At 45.2% G+C, this 15,438-nt stretch overlaps 1 protein-coding gene across 2 annotated transcripts in view; it reads left to right on the top strand.

Annotated features, from left to right (window-relative positions):
- The first annotated feature begins 203 nt into the window (after nt 1–203).
- The window catches only part of PROSER2 (proline and serine rich 2), a 32,647-nt gene continuing 17,412 nt past the window's right edge, over nt 204–15,438 (top strand). Inside the window, exon 1 of one of the 2 annotated variants that reach the window (XM_075124547.1) lies at nt 204–376. The gene's annotated coding sequence lies outside the window, so the exon portion shown is untranslated. Of the gene's footprint in view, nt 377–1,164; nt 1,337–15,438 lie in introns of those variants that run through there. The other variant, XM_048836602.2, reaches the window with a different exon arrangement.

Below are 15,438 nucleotides of genomic sequence, written 5' to 3'. Positions count from 1 at the left end.
GTTTATGTATTTGTTTGGGATGTTTTAACCGGTTTACAAATCCCTGCCAGGTCAGTATCAGAAACAAAACCAGCTGTGCAACAGAGCGCTTGTGTTTAAAGAGACATTACGTCACAAGCCAGTCATTGGGGCTCTCTGCTTACCAGGGTGTTACTGTATTGCAGAGTGAGCATTGCTGCAATACTGATCCTATTCTTCACCTCAGAGGGTTCTCAACCTGGGGGTACTCAGAGGTCTGCCAGGGAGTACATCAACTCATCCAGTGATTTGCCTACTTTTACAACAGGCTACAAAAAACCCACTAGAGAAGTCAGTACAAACTAAAATTTCATACAGACGACTGGTTTATCCTGCTCTATATACTGTACACTGAAATGTAAGTACAATATTTATATTGCAATTGATTTATATTATAATGATATGGTTAAAATGAGAAAGTCAGCAATTGTCCAGTGCTGTGACACTTTTGTATTTGTATTGTCAGCTTGTGTAAGCAAGTAGTTTTTAAGTGAGGTGAAATGTGGGGGTGGGGTAGGCAAGACAAATCATAGAATCATAGAATATCAGGGTTGGAAGGGACCTCAGGAGGTCATCTAGTCCAACCCCCTGCTCGAAGCAGAACCGATCCCCAACTACATCATCCCAGCCAGGGCTTTGTCAAGCCTGACCTTAAAAACCTCTAAGGAAGGAGATTCCATGGCCTCCGTAGGTGACCCACTGCAGTGCTTCACCACCCTCCTAGTGAAAAAGTTCTTCTGAACATCCAACCTAAACCTCCCCCACTGCAACTTGAGACCATTACTCCTTGTTGGCTCATCTGCTACCACTGAGAACAGTCTAACTCCCTCCTCTTTGGCGACCCCCTTTCAGGTAGTTGAAAGCAGCTATCAAATCCCCCCTCATTCTTCTCTTCCGCAGACTAAACAATCCCAGTTCCCTCAGCCTCTCCTCCTAAATCATGTGTTCCAGTCCCCTAATCAGTTTTGTTGCCCTTCGCTGGACTCTCTCCAATTTTTCAGAGGACTCAAAGGGGTAAACTAGCCTGGAAAGGTGGAGAGCCGCTGCCCAGCGCGCTTGGGAAAGGCTGGGAGGCTGGAACACCCGGGGGCGAGGGGGCAGGGAGAGGACTCCACCCCAGAGCCGGGCGGGCGGAGGACTGTCCCTTTAAACGCCGGCTGGGGCGTGGGCCGGGCGCAGTGCGCATGAGTTCAGTGCCTGGCTGCTGGGCTGGGTGTCCCTGCCCGAGCGGGAGTCACGGCACCCGGGAGGGCTCCCCAACCAGTGCGGGGAGCCTGCACCTGCTCGGCTGGCGGACGGAGCGGGCTGGGCGGGCCAGGTGAGTGCGGGCGCGGGCCGGGCTGCGGGCCGGGGCGGGCTCCCTAGTGTCGGAGCGGGACGGAGCGGCCGGCCGGCGCTGGCAGGTCCCAGCTGGGTGCTCGGCGCTGTCTGGAGCTAGCAAGACGGGCTGGCGAGCGGCTCTGCTCTGGGGTTCCCGCAGGGCTGTGCGGGTAAGGGTCCCCGTGTGTCCATTAGCCTCCCTGTGTCCCTGCCTCGTCGCCCCTCCGATCTCATCCCGGATCTCCGCTGAAAACCGCCTTCCCCTGGATCTTCTCTTCCGCCCCCGCCGCCTCGGTCGGTGTCGCTGACCCGGGTGCTTTGGGAGCCCGTGGAGGAAAGAGGTGGCACCAAGGGGCTTCCTTGCCCCCAGCGCTGACTGACGCGCCGGCCAGCGGGCGATCTGCCTCCCCCCGCGCGTCAAACCGCAGGGACGAGACGACGGCTGCTGCGACTGACCCACTGACCCATATCCGAGGGGGCGAGAGCTGCCGGAGGTCTCCCCTGCCTTGGACTTGCCGCGCCGAGGGCTTTGCCTTTGCTCAGCCCCAAGCAGGTTTCGTAGGAAACTAGCCCACGTTTCTTTAAGCACCGCCTGGGAGGCTGCGGCTCTCCAAAGCCAAGCTCCTGGCTACCCTTTGCAAAGAGGGTTTTTTTTTTTCTTTCTTTCTCCTGTTCAGTAGGCGGCTCCGTTGATGATGCGGTTGGTTTGTTTATCCCTAATGAGCTGGGGTGGGGAAATTAAGAAATGTGGGTGGGGGAATTAAGAAATGTAGCTATTGAGGTGCAGCTAACCAGAGCCAGGAAGACAAGCTCGTGTGCTCTGTATTTCTGCTTGCGTAATGATGTTTATAAGTGAGCTGTAGCTCAGGAAAGCTCATGCTCAAATAAATTGGTTAGTCTCCAAGGTGCCACAAGTCCTCCTTTTCTTTTTGTATATAGCCCTTGTGTATCCAAAGATCCTCCGGGTGCTTCCCCAATCTCTCAAGGGGGCTGTGTCTAACAGTTTGCATGCCCTCCCCCCTTTTTTGGGGGGGGGGTATTGAAAATTTTCCCACCCATCGCTGCAAGTGGTTAGTATAGACAAGGCTGCAAGAAGTGGCTGTTGGGGTTTTAAACGCCCTGTCTTCTGAACTTGCTCAAAACAGGTCGACGTGATTCAGTGCAAGAGCGTTAGCCATGGGGGTGGAGGGATGAGCGAGCCTCATGCAACAGGGCACAAATACAAGTGAAGTAAGTGCTTGCGTGCACGGAGAAAACGATGCAGGAAAGCTAAGTGGTATTCATGTATTCATCCCAGTATGCTAAAGCTTGGTCTTAAGAACAGTTTTTCCTTTTTTTGTCCAGATGTGAGGAAAACTTAACTGAGCCCTGGTCTACATGACAAACTTCTGTCAGTATAATTACGTCATTCAGGGGTATGGAAAACCCACATCCCTGAGCCATGCAGTTATATTGACCTAACGCCTGGTGTAGACAGGGCTGCATCGACGGGAGGGCTTCTCCTGCGGACGTGGCTACTGCCTTTCGGGGAGGTGGAGTACCCATGTTGAAGAGAGAATTGCTCTCATCGGCATAGGTAGTGTCTTCCCTAAGCAGCACCGTGAGTGTAGACAAGCCCTGATGTCCTGCCAGAAGCAACGCATGGCAGCGTTTTTAAAAAAATGGTTAAATGACACTACGTGCCAGTGAAATGAATTTTTGGATGGGCAGGATTATAGTCTAATCCAGTGGGTGTTGGGGAGAGGCTGACATCATCTCCTCATTTCCCCCCCCCACACACACACACACTTTTTTTTTTAGCCATTGAATCAGTGGAAAAATCTCAATTGACTTTAAAGGGAGCAGAATCAGGCCCTGATGTGCCAAGTACCCTTTGACTTTAGTGGGAGTCAGGATGGTTTGAGGGGAGGAGTATCTTTATATCAGCAAGCTGAAAAGCCATTTACTTGTGGTTGGGTTTATGTTGTAGAAAGCACAACTGCTGGTTTCTAACAAATATTTTAAAAGTCCATGGCAAACATGGAATTCTCTTTATAGTATTTATCATTTGTATTGCACCTAGAGGCCAGAACTAAGATCAGTGCCCCATTGTGCTAGGTGCTGTACATGTACTAACAGTTTACAGTCTAATTAGATGAGACAGCTGAAAAGGGAAACTGAGGCGGAGAAAGGTGAAGTGACTTGCCCAAGATCAAATTCTTCACTTAGGGTTTTTTTGGTGTCCACCCCCCCACCCCCCACACACACACACACAATTGCAAAGCAATAGCAGTTAGGTACCAAAAATGCATAGCAGCTTTTTTGTGCAAGGAAGGGAAAGTGAGGGAAAGATTTTATTTTTTCTTTTCCCTCAAACCGGCTTAAGAGAGAATAAGTCTTGGTCTTAAAAGCTTGTGTATTTTCTGACTTAGGCTATTAAACAGCATTATTTTAAGACTCTTGTACAGATCCCTGGCTAATGCAGGACTGCAGATGGGTGCTACTGTAGAAATGCAGCAATTTCTATGTAGAATAATCACTTCGCAAATCTTGTTATGTAAAATGGAACTACGTTAGTAGTCAAACGCTTGTGAAAATGTCTTATTATTACGCACGGATGAATCTGAAACCAATACTAGGTTCAGATCACTGGTCAGTAATAGACAAAATAGATATAGTACTGACTAGCGTTACAAGTAACATTTGAGTGGGGAGGGGGGGATTCTTCCTTTGTATCTCTGAATAGTCAGTTTCACTGTTCTCCCTGTATAGTCCGTGTGTTTTCCCTTCTTGCTTGTGTGGGCGCTGCGGAGAAAAATATTAACCAGGAATGCAGGCAGTGTAGTGAGCTGAGTGGGTATAGTTATCTGAAACCTTTTTTAAATGGACTATTTGAAGCTGACAGCGTCCCTCTAAGGACGGGAGCATGTGAATAAATGTTAATAGGAGGGAGCCTTAAGAAGCCAGCTGCAGTATCACATTCTACCAAAACTATTCACAAAAAGAAAAGGAGGATTTGTGGCACCTTAGAGACTAACCAATTTATTTAGTCTCCAAGGTGCCACAAGTCCTCCTTTTCTTTTTGCAGATACAGACTAACACGGCTGCTACTCTGAAACCTGTCAAAACTATTCTGTTATCAGAATGTATTTGACAATTTGGAATTCTTGTTTACGACTGGCTTCAGCTCCCAGCTAGGTTGTATTTTGCTTAAATAATCACTAAGGTTAAGATTTTTGTCATGACTATTTTTAGTAAAATTCACGGACAGGTCACAGGCAATAGACAAAAATTCACTGAAGCCCACAACCTGTCTGTGACTTTCTAGTAAAAATAACAGTGGTGGGAGGGACTGATAGGGGATAACTGAAGCCTGGAGGGATTGAGAGCCTGAGCCCTGCTCTCAATGGAAGGAGGGGAAGCCAGCACCCGCTGCCCTCAGGGGGCTTAGGGCTCTGGGGTCCCCCCGCCTCTTCTGGGGGCTCGGAGCTGCGAGGGTCCCCTGACACCCGTAGTGGCAGAGAGCTCCTGCACTGCCACCCCGGGGATGAAGCAGAAAATGTCACTGAGGTCTCTAAGTCATGGAATCCGTAACTTCTGTGATCTCTGTGACATCTTCTCCTTAATAATCACTGTTGATCCTTATGGCAGAAAAGCTCACAAAACAGGAACAAATCCTTAACACAGCCTGTTGCCTCCGGCAGATGATCCTTTGCATGTCTCCTGCCATTTGCCATAGCTCTTTCTGAGGCAAAGCAGCACTCTGACTTCTTTGCACTGCACATCTCTTCCTACACCCTCCCTACTAAGTTGCAACATTCACAGGAGATCGCAAACTCCGTTGTTAGACTGTGACGTAGCAATGCTGTAGTGGGCTTCATGGGTGTTGGGGACAAAAATTCTCATGCCTTCCTAAGTATGGTAGAAAGCTATTCACCTATGATCTGTACAGCAGTGGGATCAAAGTTATGGGACCCTGAACCCCAATGATGTTACACTTGTGACAAGACAGAAGCCGACTAATTAAAGAAAACCTGTACCTTGAATTGTTTGTATTCTGTGTGGTTCCAAAGCATAAGTGACTCTACTAAGCACCAAGTTATCAAGAGGAGAAATGCAAACTAATTAACTTTTAAAGTCCTTTAAAATTCCCCTCCTGGCAATTTGCATAAGAATGTTTAAAGTCTTGGGAGACTTTAGTCCTATGGCGTATTTAATACCTAATATAAAATAGGTCTAGACAGCCATTGGTGTTGTATCTAGTTCTTCCTTAAGTAGTCACAGGCCATCAAATCTCAACCATAGCTGAGCAGTGAGAGCCTTATCCTTATCCTCCTGTAAGAAGTTAATCTAAAGAAAAGTAACTGCTTGCCACTGGCTGAGGTTTTATTTTTAGGCGTGGTAGGGAGGGATTTTATTTCTGCAAACTCATGGGAACTAACAGCACTATTTAGAGATCTTTCTCTGGTTGTTTAACCTGGTATGTTGCATCTAGGCCTTTCCCAGTTGTTTTGTTTGTCTTAGGGTAGATAAAGGTGCTTTCATATGGCATGATGTGGCTAAAACATATTGATTCTGTAAGTTACAGCTGCAGTTATTCACAACTAGTAAGGCAAAGACTCAAACCAACTCGCTTCTCAACGTTGTTCTTATCAATTCTCTTGAACCTGTGCCTAATCTAGAAGGTGCTGAGCACCCCTGACTCCTGCTGAAGTGAGGATTAAGTCTGTAACCAGGATTTTACTGCATTCTGAACACCTGAGGGTCTTGGGGCGCTATTACCTGAGGGTCTTGGGGTGATATTTCCAAAACAGTAATGGCATGGAATGCAGTAAAGGTTTCTCATCTTGGGGGTGGTTTGGTTACCTTGCCTTAGAACTAGGTGGTTTAACAGTCTCCTATTGTTTGGCAAATATTTTCAAAAGTTTTCTTTCAACAACCACAAAAATAGCCTGCTCTTGAAAATCCAGAAAGACCAGTTAAGAAATAAAGACAACATCGAGCTGGCATCCTCAGACTGAGAGATTAATTTGGTCAAAGATGTAATCTTAACCATCGATATTAAACAAAGCAAGATGACAAAGTACTGTACATGCTGAAGTTAACTATTGTTTGGAGAGGTATGTTAGAGGCAATCACAAATTAACAGTTGCTTTTTTTTTTTTAATTAGGCTCCTTTCTCCATTTAATTTAGGCTCTGATTTTAGCACTAGGACACATACTTGAAATCCCTGTGAAGTCAATTGGATTCAAGCACATGTATTAAGTGCTTTGCTGAATTGGTGCTTCACTTGCCCGGCTGTTTTAGGGCCTTATGTACACAGGATTAATTATTATAGTGTTGTCAACTCCTGTGGATTTTTTTAATCACAAATCTCAGGATGCTTGGTGTTTCTGAAGCCCAGCATGGAGATTAATGTGGTTCTATGAGAATCTCAGCTTTCATTTACAAAAACAAGAAGTTTCCAGCACTCAATTGCAAAGAAAAGCTTAAATGTGACCTGAATGCATCTTAATGGCTCAGAAACCAAAAACTTAATACAAAGAACCCATATTGCATTTTTTAAAAAATGTCATTAATTTGGGGGGGCTGGTTCTTGATATTGGATTATTCAGGGTTGGCACTGCTGTTATGTACATTAAGGTAGCGCCCAGAGTTCCCAGTCAGGATCAGAAGAGCCCCATTATTCTAGGTTCTTGTATGAAGGGGTGTTGTACTTAAAGTACTACACAGGATCTTTTCAGGGGTGATAAGGCAAAGCATCACATTTATTGGTAATACATGTATCAATCAACACTGCATCATGGGCATATGATATAGATTACACTCAGGCACTCGCAGACACGCACAAACACACTCGGTCTTGTTATTGGTTTCAGAGTGGCAGCTGGGTTAGTCTGTATTCGCAAAAAAACCAGGAGGACTTGTGGCACCTTAGAGACTAACCAATTTATTTGTTATTGTTACCGACTAGTTGCTCCCCTTAATTTCACTGGCCAGGTGAGCTAGATGGGGGAGGGGTGGAGCCGGGCTTCTGTCAGTCAACATCGGAGCATCAATCCGGACAAGATGAGACCCAGGGTCCCCTGTAAGACACCTCACATTTTTAGCAGTTCCCTCTCATGCAAATCTGTACCAGATTCAAAATCTGTGTCTGTTTCAGTTAGTCACCTGTGCTGCTTCCTTCTGGGTGTTGTCTTAATGCTACCACACTTATTTTCAAAGAGGGTATTTTTAAAAGAAGGTGCTCGCTTCTAACTCCCAAGGCCATCAATATGTCTGATCTTCTTCAATAGGCCCACTTTTTATTGTTCTTGAGTTTGGCTTCCATCCCGTCTCCAAAGGTTGCAGCTGTCTGGAGGTGCTTGCCTTGCACACTGCTCATTCTCACCTCATTCGTTCAACAGGGCAAGTGATTAAAAGGTGGGAGATCTTATTCTACTCCTAGCAAAAAGACACTTTTCTTCTACTTTAACTATCCTTAGGGGCTATAACATTATACCAAGGCTCAATACAAAGTTTCTGTATAAGGACTTGATACAAAGTTCCCATATACCAAAGGACTTGACACAAAGTTGCATGAAAACAGAGGTCACATGTGGATAGACTCAATACAAGGTTATATGAAGAGGTATAATACAAAGTCATATGAAAGTTTTATGCGAAGATGCTTAATGCAGAGATTTATCTACAGGGGTCACATGCTTTGTTGCTTCTGTACGCCAAGCTCATTGCACACACCAAAGGGTCCTTGCATCTCTTCCCCCAAACTCCCCCTGCCAGATACTGTGTGGGATTTCCCCCCACTTCGGGTCCCTCAATCTCCCCCTGCCCGAGGTTCTCTGTGCACCCCATTCCTCCTTACCCCCTTGCCCTCCATGCCGGGGGGCTCTGTCTGTCTCCCTTTCTCCACTTTCCTCCACATCAGGTGCTGTGTGCATACCCCCTTCCGGTTCCATCCATTCTTCCTTCAGCCCCCCATCATTATTTCTCTTGTCTGTCTGGGAGAGAAACCATTCAAGAGGTCAACATGTTAAACTCTACTGGGAGATTTCAGAGTAACAGCCGTGTTAGTCTGTATTCACAAAAAGAAAAGAAGGATTTGTGACACCTTAGAGACAAACAAATTTATTTGAGCATAAGCTTTCGTGAGCTACAGCGCATTTGTTTGTCTCTAAGGTGCCACAAATACTCCTCCTCTATTGGGAGAATGAACATAGATGAGGTAAAGGTATTATGCTGGAAGGCATTAATGGATGCCATCAACCAGTTGTTTGATCTATAGACAATTGAAGGGATGCTTGAAGCTGTGGTTGTGCTAATTGGATGACAAGGGCTTTCTGTCTCCCATTTCCCCTTGGTTTTTTTTATTTGATTTTTTTGTGGGGGGGAATCAGTAATGTTCTGGTCATTGATGCCTAGAATATTCCCTGTGACTTTTTTTTTTTTTTAATGGATCGGGTGCAGTGTTCAAAAGTTACCGTGCTAAAGGCTGACAAACGTCATTGAGTTAAGTGAAAGGCCTGGCCTACACTAAAAGGTTAGGTTGACCCAACTATATGTTGCTCAGAGGTCTGAAAAATCCATGCCTCCGAATAGTGTCGTTAAGCTGACCTAATCTCTCGTATAGACAGCGCTAGGTCAATACCTACCTTCCTACCTAGCGCTTCTTGGGTAGGTGGATTATCTACGCTGATGGGAGAACTCCTCCCGTCGGCATATGTAGTGTCTTTCAACCCTGGGCCAACGAAATCCTGGTTTCTCCCGTGGGAGATCTTGCAGTCTAAAGCTGTCTATGCCACAGAGCCTATACCAGCAGAGCCGCCTAATGTAGATGCAACGTGTGCCAATAGAAGGATTTTTTTCTGCCAGTGCATGAACACCACATCCCAAATGTTAGCTACACTGACAGAAACACTTCTGTCTGCACAGCTGCATCTGTGCTGGGGGTTTGTTAGCATAGCTGTGTCATTAGGGGGTGTGGATTCTTTTCATACCCCTGACACAGCTAGGCTGATATTAGTTTTCACTGTATACCGACCGTAAGCTTACGGCGCCTAACAGCTGTGTTTTTAGAACAGCTAAAACAGTTTTTTTGGCTAAATACTCTACTCACCTGGTTTGTGTGGGTGGGATCATGCCGTGATAGAAGAGCATTTTTAATAAAAAGCTATGCACTAACACTTCTGTCTGTCTTTGAGTATTTAGGAAGCAGCATTCACCATAGTATGTAGGTTAGAGCATTTCTTGGTTACTTGGTCATAATCTGATTTGACCCTGTCTGAGGGGCTGACCAAAATTAGGTTAAGCCCACTTTCCCAGTGCAGATGAAAAATGTATTGTAAACGAGCCCTAACAATGAGATTGTGGCAAACTGGGGTGTGAATCTACCTCGCCCTAGCCGGTTACAGTCTGTCCACTTGGACCCTGCTGAAATGCATTAACAGTTAGTCCCACTTCAAAGAGGACTAGATCAAAGTGCTCTAATTTGAGCAGCAGACTAGTGCGGTGTAGACCCACATCCCAGTTTGCCACAGTCTAATTGTTCACATAGACAAGCCCTTTGATATTTGCATTAACGCACTTTTAACTAGCATGAAGTTCACCACTATTTTGCACGTAGTGTGCCCCTAGTCATGCTTTTAAAACATTACCTGGTTCAGGTAACCCGTGTTTAAATACAACCTATCCCTGTCTCCACTTGGTGCCAAGTTGTATAAAACATATTACTTGAACGGAGTTAGCTTTTTCTTAGTGTAGACATACCCTACCATGTTTAAAAAACACGCCTAACACAGTTTAAAATCCTAGCATGGGTAGGGCAAGATTTAGTTTTCCATTGGTTTAGCTGGTCATGGTGAACCCTGGGGAAGAGGGGGCAGCTAAATTGAGGTGCTTCTAGAACTTGCCCTTTCTCTGCTAGGATTAAAACACGTCAATTAGTGCATGGTGTTAGCTTAGGTGCTGGAACTAGGGGTGCAGCTGCCCCCCCCCATCTTGAAGTGGATTCCATCATGTCCAGGATTTACAGTTTGGTTCAGTGGCTCTCGGGACCCCCATTATAAAAATTGTTTCAGCACCCCAGTGGGTGTTAGACCTTTTTCCTAATATAGAGAAGGTCTAAATTAACACTCTTATCATACATGTCCCCAGTGTAGACATAGCCATAACTTTTTCATTCTGTCCAGATACCATTGCTGTTTTCTCTTTACCTTTATCTGGGATGCCTCTGTCTCCTTATTCATTTTATCACCAGAGTAGGAGAGTGTGGTGTTCTTCTAAAATTCAAGGATTTAATCTCTTGTGTGGACACCAGAGGAGTTAAGGAAGGCAACCACAGTCAGTATGCATCTTCCATCCCTGTGCATAGAGCCATCCACATCATCAAAGCAAACATGCACTCTTCTGATTTAAACATGGCTGTGACTGAAACAGGTCATAAAATGATTTGGTTTTGTCATGCTGCCTGTTCAAATCTTGTTTAGACTTTTGAGATTAGATTTGTTTTGGTAGCCTTCAACCCCAGCCTACCCTAAGGGGCTGATCCAAAGCCCATTGAAGGAAATGGGAGTCTTTTCATTAATTTCACTGAGCTGCAGATCAGGCCATAACCTTGCACACGCTTATTCATGTAGATATAGAAGAAGTGCCATTGAGCTAAATGGTGTGTGCGTGTGTGGACACATGCAGGTCAGGGACTTGGCTGTCATTCTTCACCAAAATAGTTTTACTGGAAATATATTGTGGGGTTTTGGGGGTATTCCAATTGTACTCTTAAAATGATTTGTATATGGTGCTCTTTTCCTTAAAGAATAGGAACAGAATTTGGGCTTAGAACTCTGCAGGGGTCTAGAATACTATCCTGACTTGGTGGGAAATTTAATTTCTTTGTTTATCTCCAAAACATTATATTTATATATAGTACAAGGAGGGGGACAGTTCAGCAACATCTTGTTTTTTAAAATTTTAATAACTTTCCGAGAATCATGACCATATTTCCTTCAATATATCTTGCTGGTCCAGTAAGTGGAATGGTGCTCTCTGCATTTGGATGCTTTCCATTTTGGAAGGATCAATCTTGCCTATTAAGCTCTCAAACGAAATTGCTTTTGTGGTTTGCTACCAAGTACATCACTTAGCTCCCCTAGTATAAAAATTCTGTATCTTCTTGTTGCTAAATTGGAAACAAGGTAGAGGAATAATCTGAGTCCACAGGCTCTAAAAATTTGGCTTCCTGGAATGAAAGACCACTCCTTAATCTACAGCAATTTTCTGTAGTCTGTCTGCTGAGTCTTTGAATCTTGGGAAGATTAAAACTGAACTCAGATTAAAATTATCAGTGCCAGTTACAAAATATTATTAATGAAATCCCCTCCACTGACTGAACATGGTTAGTTGCAGTTAAATGTAAGAATTGTGAGGCTTTCAAATAACCCTAAAGTAAAAATTAGAACACTGTTATTGGGGACTTGGAATTTGCTCTTAGGAAAACTGTCAGTGCTGTCAGATGTACTTTTTTGCTGCCTGGCCTGAAGTGCAATATTTGGGCCACTGATGAGTGATGGGGACAGTCTACCACAATTGATTCTAGTAAGGGCATTGCATTTAAACACCTGCAATGTGTCCATGAGTGTGTTGTGTAGACAAGAAATAAATCCTGTTGTGAACAGCTTCCATTTTTAATGCATTTTGAAGGTCAAGAAGAGCAGCTTCCTACTAACCTGCTGTTTCATCTCTCTGAGGATTTATTTTATTTTGAGCCTGTCTGGTTACCTTGACAATCCTGTTGGACCATACCATGGGGGGGGGGGGCGGTTGGGTTGGGCTGGGTTGTTTTGAAGCTCATTAGGAGGTTAGAATAGAGATGGCTACAGTCATAAAATCTCTATCTCTTGCTAGTGATGGGGGCATACAAAGACATGGGGAGACTTCTGCATTATTAAAGTCCAAGAAGGGAATTTGTCTGTAAATTATACTAGTATTATAGTAATGTTTGGAGGCCTCAGTCGAGATCAGGCTCCAGGGTGCTAGGCACTGTACAAACACATAGCAGGAGACAATCCCTGCCCTGACAAGCATAAAGTCTAAATAGACAGACACACACAGTGGAGGCCAGGTGGGGAGAAAGGCAGTGTTATCCTTCTTTTATAGATGTGGATATGAGGCCCAGAGAGACTAAATGACTTGTCCAAGATCACACACAGTCTGTGGTAGAGCTGAGTGTTGAACCCAGATCTCCTGAGTCCCAGTCTAGTGCCTCTACAATACCCACTTGCACTGCCCTCTAGCCTAGGCCAAAGCTGTGTAGCACCAAATTTATCAATAAATTGCCATTTTGGATTATCGCTTTGCTAAAGATCTCTGTCTGAATTACATTTCCTACTCAGTTAGGAATCTCTTCTAAATCCCTGGTTAGGTGCCATAATTGGGCCATAATTCTGTTAAACATGACCTAAAAGATCAAATCTAAGACCATTTAAAAAAAATACCCTTCTGCCCTGCCCACATCAGCAGCTGAACATACTAACTGATAAACCTGGCTCACAAACTTTCCTCGCATGAGCAAAATCTATAGGGTAGCCAGGGCCTACAAGAGAGAGGAATAATGGCTACCATAACACATGCTGCCAGTTGTTGGGTTCAAGAGGGTGAAGATTTCTTCTTCTCCATAGTTTAATCATTCCTTGGAGCTTGATGAAGCCCTTTTGAGCCTGGAATGCAGTATGAATTATAACATGGAGTTGTTGGAAGTGAAGCTGCTCACTACTGTTGTTACACAGAGTTCTTATTAGCATTGGATCTGAGTGTTCTTTTTCAGGTGCAAAGAATACCCCACTGAGGGCTCAGTCCTGGACCCCCTTGCAGTTTTGCAGTTGACTTCAGTGGGAGCAGGACAGGACTCTTGGGTCAAATAGTTCTCCCTCCTCCACCTGGTTAGGTTAGGTTTGTTTAAACTTGTGGAGGCGATCTTTGGTAAGATGCCCTGGTAATGTGAGCCACGAAAATTCTTAGACAATGAACTTGGTGACCTGTTGTCACCAAATGGGGCACCATTGTGAAAATTGGGGGTATATGTGTGAAAAGTTCAGCAAGAAGCTTTAGGGTTAGGACACCAAACCTTAAAAAAAACCTGGGGCTCACTGAAAGACACTAGGGAACAAATGTGGTGTTTCAGTACATTCAACCCAAGATTCCTACATGAGCGTTACAAGGAGATGTTGAAAGGCACAAATGGGAGGTAAGCATTCCGCTTTCATGGAGTTGTGGTAAGAGTTGGGCATTTGTGCCTTTGACAACCTCCCTTACTTGTAAGCAGTGTCTTTAAAGACCGTGGATTAAATCCTTGCCCTGTTGAAGTCAATGAGAGTTCCCCAATGAACTTCAGCAGAGCCAAGCTTTTAACCCATAGTGGTGTTACCTTTCACCAAATGCTGCTGCCATGTGAACAGTCTAGTGCTGTGTCCCAGTGCTTACTCTGAAGATAAAGCTGAGGAATCCAGGTAATAACACAGGATGCAGTCTTCCTTCATGCTGCTTGTTTGAATTTGACATCCTTCTGCCATTGCATATCTCTAGTGCCTGCAGAAGCAGAAATGAGAACACTGGCAGCTGCAGCAGTATTACAAACGTGCCTGCCTCGTAACCTTCGTCATAGTTTTCATAGTATACATGTATGAAACAGTAATTCTGGGCATGTACTTACATAGGTGTTACTATACTTACTTACTCTTGCAAATTACAGCAAGAGGTGGGCACAAGAAGAGGGCCAAGTAGGTAGTGTTCATTCCAATGGATAGGTGGCTTTTATTAAAGTTTCCAAAGGAAATCATAACTGTTAGATTTATTGTTGCTTGCAAGAGCAGCTCTTTCCTATTTTAGCATGGTTCAGTGGGGTGGAAATCCACGGCTCAGTTTACTTTGGATTGTATTCCTAGAATTTGCTGGATTGCAGCCTAGCTACGTTGTATGGGAGTCTTCCCAGAAGACAAATATTGGAGTGATGGCACAGCTAAGACGACATTCATACATACCTTTTTAGTATATCATAGCATTCTGCCAGGATGAAGTGACCAGGAGAATGGAATTGTTACAGAGTATCGATAGATGCTGTTGTACTGATGTGACATGCCAATCAGCTGATTTAAGAAGCAAAAATAGTCAGTGGTTTCTGAGAGGTGGGGTGGAGGTGGGGTGAGACAGGAGAAATAATCCAGTTGAACTGGAAATGCAAATAGGGAACCCCACCTCCCACTTGTGTTGCCCCTAAGGAGTCAAATTATGAGACTGTAAGTTCTTCGGGTCAGGGACTCTCATTTTTTGTTTGTACTGAGCCCGGCACAGTAGGACCCCATTCTCAATGGTCCCCTGGGCTCTAATGTAGCAAATGTGATAGTTGGTGGCACTAAACACTAGCCCATGACCCCAGTGTACTGAGGAATTGCTACCACTCTACAGCAGTGTTTCCCAAACTTGGGACCACTTGTGCAGGGAAAGCCCCTGGCGGGCCGCTCCGGTTTGTTTCCCTGCCGCGGTCTGCAGGTTTGGCCGATCGCGGCTCCCACTGGCCGCGGTTCCCTGCTCCAAGCCAATGGGGGCTCCGGGAAGTGGCGTGGGCTGAGGGACTTACTGGCTGCTGCTTCCTGCAGCCCCCGTGGGCCACGAACCGCAGCCAGTGGGAGCGGCGATCGGCCGAACCCGCAGACGTGGCAGGTAAACAAACCGGCCCGCCAGGGGCTTTTCCCGCACCAGCGGCGTCCCACGTTTGGGAAACACTGCTCTCCCGACTATTTAAATATTGCCTGTGACTGGGAAACGTGTAGTGGAAAAAGACAGTGCATCAGAAAAGTGCGTGGTGTTACTTCTCAGTCGATGCCTCTGGATGTTTGAGAGGAGATGGGCAGGTAGGGTGGGGAAGTGTCTCATGCTGTTAGTGAGCACCGTCTCGAGAGGATGCTCTTATCTTCACGTTAATGTCTGGGACTGAAGAAAACACTGGGGCAGAGGGGTTCGCTTCCTTCAAAACATTACAACTAGTTCTAATGCTTATCAGCCAGATACTGCGGAACTGAAACCTGTGATCGTTTGAAAGCTCTTATGCATCAGTAAATACTTGTTTATGG

This window comes from Caretta caretta, chromosome 1, assembly GCF_965140235.1.
Source record: "Caretta caretta isolate rCarCar2 chromosome 1, rCarCar1.hap1, whole genome shotgun sequence".
Classification (NCBI taxonomy): Eukaryota; Metazoa; Chordata; order Testudines; family Cheloniidae; genus Caretta; species Caretta caretta.
Note: the sequence above shows the minus strand (reverse complement) of the source record. Positions and strands in the feature narration are given on the sequence as shown.